The sequence below is a fragment of the Nelumbo lutea genome, chromosome 8, assembly GCF_056320005.1.
Source record: "Nelumbo lutea isolate HS-2025 chromosome 8, American lotus-T2T, whole genome shotgun sequence".
NCBI classification, from domain to species: domain Eukaryota; kingdom Viridiplantae; phylum Streptophyta; class Magnoliopsida; order Proteales; family Nelumbonaceae; genus Nelumbo; species Nelumbo lutea.
Window position 1 is genome coordinate 17,852,518 of NC_142691.1, and position 15,489 is coordinate 17,868,006.

The window sequence follows — 15,489 nt, forward strand, 5'->3', positions numbered from 1 at the left end:
TGACAGCGTTGGACTCTAATGGCTAATCCTTTGGCCCAAATTGAACCCCGACAACAAACACACAAACGTGACGATCCCGAGGAAATGAGAAATGAGTCAAAATGACAATCAATTGATACATTCTCTACCTAATTATATGCTTCCTTCTATCTTGACATGGTGTCAACGGGTCCATTTACAAGGCTGTAGCGACGATGCTTTTAATTAGTGGGTTGTTGCAAGTTCTCTCGTGATCATCACTAGATTTGTTCATGGGCCGGTAGTCTGTTGGCCCGCCCCAGTCTGATTTAAGTTGGGTTTGGATAAGATTTTAAGCTTGTAGGTTTGAGTTTGGGTTTTTTCAAAAAAGTTCGGCTTGAATTTAAGTTCAATTTGATAATGCATTATATAATAAAAATATATTTTATATAATATATATATAATATTTTTTATTATTTTTTATAAATTTTCAAGTAATAGACGAGATCTTTCATTATTTTTTTTAGGTTTTGAGGTCTTTTAATATAAATAAAACAGTTTTTATTAAATAAAAGAAAGAAAAAAAAATCTTTTTTTAGTTTTCTGGCCAGGCTCAGGCTTGGGACTAGGCTTTGGATTTTATATAAGGACCAGGCTAGAGTTTTAAGATGTAGCCCCAATGATGGTCGCCCCTGACTCAGGCTTGGGCCTGATTATATTCTATTAATACAGAAACAAAGCCTAGTCTGGCCCAACCAATGAACAGGTCTACTCGTCACAAAGTTAGAATGGTCTTTAAGTTGGATCAATTATTGGGTGTACTTTTCTACTACCAAACAAGATTATGAAGAAGGGAAAATAACCAGGAAAGAAAGGTTTGCGTGCTTGACTTGCTTGGAAACAATGAGTCATCTACTAAGTCTGTGATGGGTCGTTCGATTTGTATTTTTCTGTTTGGATAGGCAAATGATCTTAAAAAATTTAGAGTTCCATGAAATAGCATCATCCACTAGAGGTGAAAATGAATAGAGCTTTTGATGAGCTATTTGAGTTTGGCTCATGAAAAACTCACCTGATATATAGGCTAGTTTGCTAATGGAGCCAAGCTCGAACCAAGTGAAACATGAAAAATGAAAATAAAAAATAAATTAAAAGATTACAACTTTGCAAGAATAAAATGAAAAGAAACATCTTAAAATTTTATTCCATATAAATAATCATTTCATACAATAAAATAAATAAATGAACTTAAAAAATAAGATTGAAATTGGAAAAAGTATTACAATAAAATTGGAAAAATTACAAATAAAATTGAAAATCTCAAAATTTACAATAATATAAAAAATATAGGAGGTTGAATAGTAAATACTAGGAAAAGGCTTGTACAGTCATTAAATATTTGTAAAAAAAAATCTTTTATACTAATTTTCCTATCCCAATCAAAATTAGTTAGTATATTATTTGGCTCTTTCATTATAAATGCTATTATTTTGTATATAACTTTCTAACATAGCATTGGTACAATTCCGCCTATGTTAGACATCTAATCTAATGGAAAAATCTTATAACTTTTACATATTGATGACATAAATTTTCAAAATCTTGTTTTCTCAAACCTGAAAACTTAATATAAAATACAATTTCTATTTTTTGAACTTGTTGTGAAATAATTTTTAAGCCATCTTGTACACGTAAATTTAAAATATGACAAGTATATTTAATATTAAACAATTTCCTTTTTATTATTAGTTTTACTTTAGATTTTAAAATATTTGTGGCTAGATCGTTATTACTAACATTATCAAAAGAAAATGAAAAAATTTTTACCTTCTATACCATAATTATATATAGTATTTAGAATGCTAGGAGAAAATTCCTGAACAGAATATGAAGGGCAATTTGATTATTTCACTTGGCTGTTGATGGTCTACTAACTACAGGGGCGTGCTAAACACAAAATGAAAATTCAGGGTACTGCAAAGACACATTTGAAAGTTCGGGGACTAACTAGACATAACCCCTGAAATTCAAGGTACTATTCAGGAATCTTCTCTTGGGCCCTAAATGAAATGGAGTTGAATAACAAAATTTGGGCCCAAGAAAGATGTTGGATGGGATCCAATGTGAAGTATAATTAGAAAATGGGCCCCCTAATGTATTCCCACAAAAAGAATTGAGTGGAGAGGTACCATTAAATCCAAACCCAAGAGTGTATTCGGTAGGGCCTATTACAAATCAAATTGAATAAGAGCAATGAATACGAAGAGGCTTGAATTTTGAGACAAAGCCCACTGTTCATGGCAATTACAAATACTTTCTTAAACAGATCTCAAATCAATTAAAGAGATTTTCTCTAATCAATTTTAGTAGGGCCCAATTGATTAGCAACCATTAACAATTTGGTTAAAAGAAAATTTTGGTTGATTGATTCAAGGAGGATTAGCTTAATTCAATTAATGGATTTCCTTCCTTATGTGGGCCATAATTTCTTGACAAGTGGCACCTTTACAATCCTCTTCCAATCAACCTTATTTATACAATGGTCACTTATTTGGTAATTCGATATCTCAAACCAGCAAATTTTCCTAAATAATACAAAATTGTAATTAAGAGAATCCCTATCAAATCAATTGTGGGTCTCATGGCAATTAGCATTAAATTGCAACAATGATTGATGGATTTAAATCAATTTAAATCCTTTGGACCAGCTCTTCGTCTAAGGGAACCTCTATAAATTGAGGAGAAAACAAGAGGAAGCTCTAGCTCCCCTTCGGTCCTTTCTCCGATGCTCATACTTCGGCTTCTCAAATCTTTTACCTATTCTTATTTCTTTCGAAGAAAAGAAAGGGGAAAAAGAAGGGACAGCTGCACCAAAATCAAGGGAAGAAGAATTGGAATTTTGGCTCCTCAACCGTTAAAGCTCCGAAACTGTGACAACTTCGTGCAATGTCGGCTGAAGGATTCTAGCCTTTGAATTGTTGTAATCAAAAGGTTCATCAAATTAATACAACCAAAATGAACGGAAGAAAATTCTCATATCTTGCACGCATATAATTGATCATTGCAAATTCTTTCTACAACAAGCTTTTTGGATCATGTTTGTGACAAGCTATAAGTACAAGTTCGAATTGTATTCATGACAAGAGAATCGTAGGGTTTTCTTTGCAAAATAATAAAAAAAAGAGTTTGTATCCCACTTAAATTTCTACAAAAAAAATTAAATTTATTTGAATTTATTCACATTAATTTTTGTACTCCAAATTTATTACCAAATTTGTATCAACAAATATATTTTCTTAAATTAAATTATTCAATGTATGTGAAGTCAAGACTTATAAGAATTCCAGCATATCTTATAACCAGTAATCATCATCAAACTGGCTTTTACTCAAATTTACCTAGGGTTTCTCATTGGTTAAAACTACGTATTTTATAGTTTTGTCGTATATAGAAATATAACTGCCTTTAGGGTAAACTATGATTCTCATTGATTAAAACCACATAAAATAATGTAAATATCAAATACACATAAAATTGGCCGTTCAGTGTTGAACTCCGAGTCTAATCCTTTTTTCCATGGTTTTTAAAATCGGATCAGACCAGATGGTGGGATTGGAAAACCAGGAACCGGTCACTTGATCAATTCCGTTTTTCTTCAAAATCGTTGATTTTGGTCAATAAATCACTGAATCGGCTGGTTAATCATTCAAACCGTTTAAACGGTTTTGACCGTTTCTCAATTTTTTTACTTTTTTCTCAGAACAAGCCGATCATTCAGGTCGAACGGTCAAACGTTCGAACCGATAACCAAACTCCTAACCGATTCAGTCACTGGTTCATTTTTAAAAACCATGTTTTTTTCCGACCACAGTAGACTTAATTTTCCAATGGAAATGGAAATGAAAAGTAATTGCAATTTTGTTTAATTAGATGACTTGACTTGAACCCCGACTACAACACACGTATTGACTGGGAAGCAATGAAAAGTAGCAATCAATTGTTGGTCTATTACTCGGGAAATTTCATGCTAGAAACTATACTGAAGCGTGGTTTACTTCTATTGAGCAAGGACAAAGGACATTGACGCTGTAGAGACAATGCTTTTAGTGATTGTTGTGGTTCCCTCGTCACAGTTATTAAGAAAATTGAAGTCTAGTATCCTCTACTTCGGATTTACTCTCATTTTGATTTTCAAATTTCAAAACATGCTAATTCTGTATCTGAGTTTTCAAAACGTATCAATTTACTCACTGCCGTTAATAGTTCATCAGTTTCTATGACGTGATGATATGTGTAACTTAATACTTTTGAAAAAATCAAAATTACCTTTCAACACTGTTTATCATTTTGTTTATCAAGAATCAAGATTGAATCAAAGTAATAAATCAGTTTTTGACAAATTATTTTTCTCTTTTGGATGGTTGATAAAGAAAACTAGATGATACCTGAAGGATATTTGTAAATATATACTTTGACATGTCATTTAATGACAATTAACGATTTTGTACTAAATTAGAACATTTTGAAATTCAGCGACCAAAGTGAAACTAGACCTAAAGTGTAGGATACTAATCTGTAATTTTCATTACAATTAATAATACTAGCAGTGGTCTATCTTTGAGTCCCTTGGTCTTCACAGTAAGACAATAGACATTTAAGGGTCTATGTATCAATGAACATCATGAATTGAAATATATTCTTTTTTTTTTTTTTTTTTTGAAAATGCACGTAGGCATCACATTCATCAGCATCATTTTTGTCAAGTTACATTTTCTTGTTAATCTAGTGGCACATTGTCTTCCTTTATTTTGTGACCTATTTTTTTTTTTCATCCAATCAATCTTTTAGACAAATGCACATGTCCAATGTTTTGTTTGTCACCGGGCTCTTATTTTCATCAAAGAGGTTAGTAGACCACATGTCACGGCGACAAGCATAGGATAATTATTTTCCTATGATTTCCATTAGGCTAAAATGTCAAAATTATCTATTTTCTCAAATTTAAGAAAACTTTAAAAAGTTATTTTGTAAATAAAAATTATATTTATTTAAAGATGGACCTAAATTATAAGAATAAAATGAGAAAACAATGCCTCTATTTATTAAAGACTACATCTTAGCTCTACTTGATGTGGTACTACTACCACTACTAGCAACATATAACACTGAACTCATTTTTCTAATTCTGGATTCATATATATTATATATAGGGTAAATTTCTTAAACTACCCCTACTTTTTGCGAATGGATGAAACCCAATGTGGGTCCACTTACAAATGGATTAAACCCAATCCGGCCCAAATCCAATACAAACCAAATTCAATCCAATCCATTAAAATGTAAATAGATTAGATTGGATCCAATCCAAACCAAATGAAATATAAAAAATTATATAAAAAAACAGAACATATAAAAAATTACAAATTATATTGAAATGAAAAAATAAATCTAAAAATTAAAAAAAATACACTTTTGGCATTGAAAAAGCACTTTTGTAAAGTACTTTCATAAAAGTGCTTTCATATAAGTACTTTTATAAAAATACTTCCGTAGACGTGTTTTTGCATAAGTGCTTTATACTTTTATAAAAGTGCTTTCGTAAAAGTTTTTGTAAAATTACTTTTATAAAAGTGCTTTTGTAAATGTTCTTTCATAAAGTGCTTTTATAAAAGTACTTCCACAAAAGTGCTTTTGTAAAAGTACTTCCATAAAAGTTCTTTTGTAAAAAAGTGCTTTCGTAAAAAGTACTTTTGTAAGTATTTTTATTAAAGTGCTTTTATAAAACTGCTTCTGTGAAAGTGATTTCATAAAAGTACTTTTGCAAAAGTGATTCCATAAAAGTATTTTTGTAAAAGTATTTTCATAAAAATGCTTTATAAAAGTCTTTTCGTAAAAGTGTTTTCATAAAAGTGATTTTATGTTAGCTTCAGTTTTGGTCGATTTCAAATTGGACAAGGATTTGGCCTCATGATCAAATTATTGGAAATTTGCTTTAGGTCCAATTCAAACCAATTAAAATATGGACCAATTTATTTTAGATTTGCCCAATCCAATAATTATAGTGGACCGTCCAAACCCGATTTGACAAGGTTTGGATCGGATTGTATCCAATCCGATAATCAGACTTTACAGATTATTCAAATGCTTCTCTGTGTCCGACTTGAAGAAGAAAGTCATGGCTGGCCTTTGCAAAAATTGTGAAAAGGAAGGCTAGTGGAGATAATTTTTAGAAACATTAAAATCTATATTTTCCTCTTTTAGGGTAAATTGCTGAAACTACCTCAGAAGTTTCTGGTTGTTGACGAAACATTTCTTGAAGTTTGGTTATTGTAATCAAATTTTCCAAAATACCTTCTGAATCCTCTAAAAAAAGAGAGGATTCAGAAGAAGAAAAATTACATGGTTATTGTAATCAAACCTTTCTTGAAGTTTGGTTATTGTAATCAAATTTTCTTGAAGTTTGGTTATTGTAATCAAATGTCTTTCTTGAAGAAGAAAGACATAGTTGTAAGTAGATACCTTCTGAATCCTCTAAAAAAGAGATGAAAATGTCCAAAATACTCATGTATGATCAAAATTTTTATTTTTCATTTTTTTTCCTACATGTGAATTGATACCCCAAGCCCTTCCCATCTCTTTTCTGAAATTGCTTTATTTTTCAAATTTGTCCTTCAAATCAACTGTTCAAAGATAAAGTTGCAAGATTAAATTCTCTCTCTCTCCCTCTCTCATTTTTTTTTTGAAGTTTGTATTATTTTTTAAATAGAAACCAGCCTCACTAGTAATTGCATATTTTGGATATTTTCATACATTTTCTAGAGAATTCCAATAGAGAAGGTCTACTGCAACTGAGTCAAAAAATTTAAAGATGATTGCAATTACCAAATTTCAGGAACTGTTTTCATAAGAGCCCAAAACTTCAGGGGAGGTTTTCAATAATTTACTCTTTTTTTCATTTGTCTTTTCTTTGAAAAGGATGTGTTGGGTGGAGTGTCTTGGGGTTAAGTACCCTTTTTTCTGGGTATTGGACAAAAGAAAACATGACTTATTAAGACCTCTAATCCACTCATCATCAATATAATTTTTTTAAGGTGTCAGCATATTGCATGTAAAAGATTAAAACAAAAAACAAGATTTAATAAATTACAATTGAAACTCAATCCATTTCTATATCCAAACAAACCAAAATACAGGTTAATACATTCTTTCACAACGTTTCCATCCCGTACGTGGAACGACTTCTCACCTAGTCAGATTTCTTAGTCCGTTGCACCCCGGGACGACTTGTTTTATTAAAAATCAAAACCTTTCAACATATTTTGGATATCTTGCCCTAGTATCCGTCGAGACCCAATTCGCCCAAACTTGTTGACAATCAAGCCATAGATTTTATGTCTGTATCTATAGATGCTTAACTTATGGTTCTTTCCATCTTGACTTGGTGTCGACGGGTCCATTTAATTATAAGGCTGTGTAGATAATGCCTTTAGTTTCAGTGGTTGTTACGAGATCACAAAGTTAGAATGGTGTTTCTATCTTGACTTGATAGATTAATTGGTGTTGTTTCCCGCTAACAAACAAAGAAAAAGGAAAACCAGCAGGAAAGTTAGGTTTGCATTCTTGATTTGTTTGGAACAGAAGATTGTGATCCATCTCTTGACTTGACTATATAACCACAAATATCCATCTCCTGGGTCGTTTCTCCTATTACAGTATTGCATCAACAAGTGCAAGTCATCAAATGATTGTGACCATTGACTTCACTAATAACCACAAATATCTCATTCAAATGGAGTGCCCATGGGAGACGGTTGTACCACATAACATTATTTCCAAGTTACTAGTACCATACTAACAACGTACGTATTGTCTGGTTTCAAATCTTATTCTTCTTCACTATGAATTTTCCTCCAAGCTGGTATATATTTCTGTTCATGGCTTGTGACCTGATGGGCTCATGGGTTACTTCTCTAGTCTCGAAAAACTTGTTTTTCACTTACTTTACATTGACACAATTAAAGGGAGTGGGGGCATCTTGTGTTGGTCAGGCAGGGTTTAGGACTGGCCTAGGCCCAACCTAAGACAGGACCTCAGGCTTAAGTCCAATCCAACCTGAGTCAACACCTTAGATGGCCAATTCAAGCCCAGCCTACATTACATTCAACACATCTTCAACTATGCTGAGCCTTATTCATGTTTTGCACTACTGTCCTTCACTTGGGTTTCATACTTTTACTTAAAAACACAATAAAACAAAAGGTTTTGATTGAATGACTATTGGCATGGATCGATGAATGGAAATTCTACCTTGGAAGAGGTGGATACACACCTTGGCTAGGCAGGCTAGAAATTGATCCATTGATCAATTTATTGCATAGTTTCTGTGGTTCCTACTTCAACTAATACGTACATCTCTTTTTCTGATCCACAGTTTGTGATTCATATATAGTTTGTAGACTGAATAATCCGCATACTAGGTCCTAGGAATCTGATTCAGCATTGATTCTTCCTGCTCACAAAATTGAATCATTAAAAGTTCATAAAGATGCTAGTCTTCCTAGTTAATAAAGGCAAAATAAAAGTACATAATGAACGCAAGAAGTTGGATGTGTTTAAAGATGTAGAAAGTGCAATTATCCTAAAGTTTGAGTACAAGGATCCAACTGGCTAGTACCCACCAAATTGTCATTAATTTCACCTTTCCATTCAATAGGGTTCATTTTGGTTGGGATTCTGTGTTGGTTTTGTTAGAGTGAATATGCTTATAAGCAGCAAGCCATGATATTCCAACCCTAGCCAATGTTCTTTAACCTGGATAAGAAGCAAATATAAAGATATTTATCTTGTACCAAACTCCAAGGTGATCAGATCGTTTTCAATGGATCCGAATGCATTCCATGATGAGCAAAACAATGACATCTTTTTCCAAGTTGAATTACTTGGCATAGTTTTTTCATGGAAATTAATCTTCCCATAAAGAAAATGAACAACAAGAGCTCAGGCCTGTCCACTTGACTTGCATCTAGAAATTTTAAAATAACATTCGCTTATAAATTCCCAAATAAATGTTGAGGTTCATTCCATTCTAATTCTAAATGGTTATAAGACAAGGTCAACACAGTTTTTCAACGAAATTAATAGGGCTATATTCATGGATAGAGTCAGTTAGTACATGCCTACCTGATGTTTCAATTATAGACAATATTCAATATAAAGACCCCATTGGACTTTATATATTTTGATATGGAATAGTCGGGTTAGTGAGGACGGGCAGGGTGCATATGCGGTCCATTGGCCATGTCCAACATAAAAGAAATTCAATTGCATTGGGCTCAGATTAGTTCTTGGCTCATTAAGAGCTTAAATTAGCATTTTAACTCCACTAAATTTAAGAAAGGAAATGAATAGACGAAGTTAATTAAGTTTGCGAGCTTACACATGTTTAGAGCAACAGGTTATTTATTGTGTAAACAGTGAATGTTTTTTTTTTTAGGGCAAAGCCTGTTCCAACAGCCTTTGAGAATATCTCTATACTTATGTGTTTTATTTCATAGAGATATATTTTTAATACAAAGTTACAAGAGGCTGTTGGAATCGTGTGAGCATGGGTTTACCCAAGTCAAACTTGAAATTTTAATAAAAATATAATGTGAGTAGTTGTTTGACTATTTCCTCTCGTAAATTGAAATTCACATCTACATGCCCGATAAAATATCCCAACCATGTATTAGAAATATCACTCACTCACACAACTTTGGGAGATGTTCCCAATACATGCTGAGACATGCATGTGGAGCGTTTGTGTGAGGCGCCCTCTGGGGTAACCTCCATGGGGCGCAGATGTTATCTCGATGAAGTGATGTACTAGTTTCTTCATCTGGTACCATGCAGCAACTCTTTTTGGAAACTGGGGACAACAACTAACTATAGTACATGATGAGGGGTAAGTTGGCCCAACATAACAACCGAAGTAGATGTGGACACGATCAGTCACTAGGATGACAATTCAGCAAGGGAGCCTCGCCAGCAGTTCAGGAGCTTGGGGCCTTGAGCACCTCGCCATAAAGGCACCTCGGTACCTAATCCAGTTCGGTGCCAAAGAAACCAAGGTGCAAGTTTGGGACCAAAGAGTCGAACCACCACGTAATCGATTCTAGAAGTTTTCCCAACGGATTCCGAATCTCCCGAAATCACGACATCTAATAACAAGGTTCATCCTCACCCGTCCGAATCGGAGGAAAGTGATAAACCTTATCAACTAGTGCATTGTTCTCCTTCAAAAACGGAATGGATCTTATCTATGCACCCCGGGGATCCCATAGCCTTTTTATAAGGATCACGACTATTCAACTATATAAAGGCATCGATCTTCAAGGCAAAAGTATGCGCGGTTATTAGCTCATTAGCATTCTAGCACTCAAGTATTCAGCTCGTATCCACAATATAGTATTGACTTAAGCATTGGAGTGGCCTCGTCGGGTTAACCACCTTGGGTTCTCTGATTCTTTATCTTGCAGCTTGGTCCAACTCGCCACGCGATTAAGGTCCAAATCATCTTCCAGCTAGGAGTATCCAGATCGCACTATCAATACATAAGTAGAGCTAGAGCTTAATTTGCTCGTTCCTGAGCTAAATGCATGGGTCCGACTTAATTTATGTATATGTTATATATAGAGTAAATAACCTGTATCTTGTAGTTTGTCCCTGTACCTTGGGGGTGGTGATAACTGAGGGCCTTAATTTTCAATTGTGACTATTTGGTATCGTATGCTTTCAGAAATATGCACTTAGGCTCAGTTTAAAAGGAGTACAAGTACAAATATGTATAATACGAATACATACAAAATATATGGTTTGTACCGTGCATAGCTATATTTGTATTTCTTCCAAATTGAGGCTTAGGCTGTGTTTGATTGCAATGTAAATAAATTTGTATTGATGCAAAATCATGGTAGTGCAAATAGTTTGAATGTAAATTTTGACGTATTTTTATTTCAAATTTTAGCTTATTTTGTTTGAATGCATACAAAGTAAATTAAAAAATAAAGTACAATAAAAATTAAAATCCAAAAAAAAAACAAGAATTTGCATTTTTTACATTTGCACTCCCATACATTTGTACAAATAAAATTATACTTCAACAAACACAGCCTTAAGTCCAATTTGGGTAGAACTGAAATTGAGAATTTGAGATAAAAATAAATTTATGAAAATATTTATGTTTAGATTTTCTTTTTCAACTTTTTCTCCCTGTGTCTGGATGACCTACCAACAAAATACATTCCAATTACCTACCAACCTGATCTCACACTGCACACCTCATACATGTCGCGTCCCACTTTCTTTGTTGGCTTGTGTACAAGGCTTTGAGTTAGATCAACTGGGCCGTGGGCCCATGTTCTTCAAGTTGGATCTCTTGGTGTACTTTTCCAGTAAGAAAAGAACAAAGAACACAATTAACAATTATCTTTAGAGATCACCACTTTACTTTCATTTAGAAATATACAAGTAACAGAGTCTAATAGAATTAAATGGGAGCCATGAAGAAATCACGTTAATTGGTCCAAAGTCACTCTCACCAGTCATCACATGTTACAATATTAGTAGGAATTGTAGGAACGTTAGAAACGCATGGGCTTTAACTTTTTGGCAAAAGTACCCATTTGGTAAAGTCAGTGGTTAAGAAGGTTGTAAAAGTTAGCTAGGTTTGCGTGCCTTGACATGGTTGAACTTGGAGCAGTCAGTCAATAACTCATTATATTGTGGGAATTATGAATGGTCTTCTGATTTTAGAGAAGGATGAGTCTCACCATCCACCATGACTTTTTGGTAAAAATCAATGTTTTCAAAATCGGACCGAACCGGATGGTTGGACCAGATTTAAATCGGGAACCAGTCACTCCGTTTTAAATCTGACCTGGGCGGTCACCATTCACCATGACTTTTTGTTAAAAACCGTTAATTTGGTCAGTGAATCACTGACCTGGGCGGTTGAACTGTTAAACCATTTGATCCGGAAATGGTTTTTGACCATTTTTTATGTTTTTAAATATTTTACTTTTTTTTGTCAGAGAGGATTGTTTGTTTGGACCAAATGGTCAGACAATCTAACCTAAGAACCGGACCCGGAACAATTCCCTGTTCGGTCCAATTTTAAAAACCTTGATAAAAATATTGTATGAGTGCTTGTTTGACGATTTGTGCATTAGACGCTTTGTTGCATCATTTCTTCTTGTGGAATGATGAAGAAGTTTCTTTCATTATTCCAGTTATTACTGCAAATTGGGGAAGTCCTCTCCACAATTTTTACTCATTTTGTTTCTAACTAGACATAAGAATAATCTCAAGTTCTCAAAAACGTGGCTCAAATTAACAGTGAGATGGCTGATGATCTTGTTTCTAATCTTAATTGGATGGGCAGGGTTCAATTTATGTTCATTTAGTTAAATGAGCTTCCACCCAGTGGTCAATGTATATTTCCTCATCTAAATAAATCAACGCAAGCTTTACATAATTATAACAGTGAAAATAATTACATAATTAATGAATTGAAACTTTATTATGCAAAGTCTAAACAACTATTAATGAGTATCGAGAGATGAAACATTTGAATTTGACACTTTTATAAAATTCAATTATGGATAATTTTATAAGTGGTATTTTAAAATTTAATTACACATAATTTTGGAAGAAAAAATGAATAAATGTCTATTATATAAGTACTTAAGAAATTCTGGAAATTTGGGTTTAAAAAATATTCCCTTATTTTTAAAATAAGCACTAATTTTGGATTTATTTCCCAAATACCATTAAGTGCTTAATGGTCTAAATAAGCAATTATTTTGAATAAGCACTCCCAAACATAGCCTAAATATCTCTCTCTCTCTCTCTCTCTCTCTCTCTCTCTATATATATATATATATATATATATATATATATTTTAGGATGGTAGAAGACTATAAGTTGTTCATTAATTGTTTCTTTCTCTTTTAAGTCTGGTAATCTCACATTGGGCTTGCCAAGTTAGAGGCATTTTTTGAAAATTTGGATCTATTGAGTTTTATTTTGAAACTTTGAAGAATAATGGAGGGTAAACCATAAAGGGTAATTTTGGGATTTATAAAATTCTATGTATCATATTGTGTCACATGTGAATAGATTGGGGCAAAGTGCTAACAAATGCTAACAGTAGGAGAGGATTTAGTGAATGGTCAGAAGAGTAGATGACACTTGAAGACAATTGCCAAACAATAGATGTAGAGTAAATCAATTTCTGTTATAGGTACTTCAAATGGAGCCTTAGGGATGGTTTTTGTTAGGGTTAAGATACAGCAGACAAGGGGAGGTTATTAAGAGTGTCAAAAAAATATAATATATTAAAAAAGTAATGCGTTCATTTTATCTAAGATTTTTAAAAATTCATATTATTCACGTACTCGTCCCTCAACGAAAATTTAGATCTCTTCATAATTTCATATCTAAAACCTTTTAGCAAGGTTTTATAAATTGGCCTGTATGTATACATACATACATACATACATACATCTGTATGAATGTATATTAATGAGAAGAGGTTGTTGGTTGACTAAAAGAGGCGGCTGTCGGCTTAGAAAGAAAGAAAGCAGTGACGACAATCTTTCTCACTCTCTCTCTCTCTTTCTGAATGAGATCGATCTGAAATGTTATTTCTCACTTACCATCAGTCTCTCTTTTCCCCTTTACAGGTCTTCCGGTTGAAATCTGAAAGTTTTCTGATGCTTGATTTTGGATGGACCATTATTATTTGAATGCTTTGAAGAATTGTTGTATTTAAGGCTTTGAGCTATTAAATTGCTACTTTTGGATTTCTATTTGAAAATTATATGAATTGATGTTCTTTAAGGATAAATAGGCAGATTCAAATGAAAAAAAAAACATAAAAAATAGGTTTATAGATAGGAATATCTAGAGTTCAATTATTGTAAACAACCTTTTTGTATGTATACGAGTAAGGCTGCATACATCTATCCCTCCCCATACCCCAAATTGATGGGAGACTCATGCAGTAGGCTTCCCTTTAGATAACAATGGCTAGGTGGGTCATGAAAATTTAGGGATACTCATTCCTTAAAGATTGAGACTGGGCTAGCATTTCCAGCCCCGCATATCGGCTGATATGTACCATATGAGGGACCCTCCGATATGCTCTCAAATTAAGTGTTTCAGGGGCCCACCAATTTCATAGGGTAGGCGGGCCTTAAACCAACCTCCCTGAACAAGTTTCAAAGAGAAAAACTAAAAATAAATATAAGGGCAAGACCGGTATGCCTAGTCCAGCGTATCGGACTGTATCGATACTTTAAACCTTAGTTCAGGGTTAATAATGATATACAATAATTGATCCTACCTTGCTTCATTGCAATTCCTATCTACAAGTACCATCTATGTTCAACTTGACTGTAATAAGGCCTTGTTTGTTTGGCAGTAAGTTGCTTGTCTCAGTAAATGCACTGAATAAGTGTTACCTGGAAAGTAGTAAGTACATTTAGCCATGTTCCTTTGTAAAGAAATGTTAGTTAGGTAAGTGATCGATTTGAAAATTTTTTAAGATCTCTAAGTTTTACGTGTTGATAGAGGCATTTTAACCTTGCATAGTTTGGCCAAAATTTTCCTCCCATTAATAAGTAATTGATCCACTCGTAAGATGAGTAAAACTTTTTCACGTAAGTTGCCAAAAACATACCTGAAGGAAGTTGATATACTGTGAAACATACACTTACCAAACTGAGCCTTAAGTTGCAAATAAAATGTTGTTGAAAGTGGTTTTGCCCAACACTTTATTTCTCATACTACCATGAGTCAAATGGACGCTTTTGTAAATTAGGGTATAGGAGCTAGCCAGCTAAGTAGGGATAATTCTTACTCGATTATCTCTAACAATGGTGTAAACAAGTTATTCAAGCTCATCTGCCTAAATACTCAAACTCAACTCGGAGATAATCACGTCCAAATCAAGTACCTATTTAGTTGAGCGAGCTCAAGCTTTAAAATACCAAGTTTGTAAGTCTAATCAAATTTATAATAAAATATTATTATTTAGAATATAAATAAATAAATTTATAATCAAATTTCATAATATATTTTTATTTATAATGTATAATATTAATTTATTAATAGTCAGTTCGAATCAAGCTGAGAAAGTAGCTCAAGAGTATCAATCCGAGTCGAGTTCAACTAGGAAATTTGGGATTCAATCAAGCTCGAATTGAATTTCGAGTTATGAGTTGTTGAGTCAAGTTGAGCTTAAATAGCTCAATATTCAACTCAACTCCGCTTGATTACAACCTGAGTTGCAAAACAATATAAGAAGATTTCGATCCTTGAGGATATCCATGGAATTCTATGTCGTTTCATGTTCTCATTTTCCTTCATTTTGATAATGGCTCATAAAATGTGCAAGGTGGCCACCCCTTTACCTTTCGTAAAGTTTTTTCTTCTTTTTTTCTTTTGTCTTTTGATAATCGACTTGGACCTGAAGTAAAGCTTGGGGAT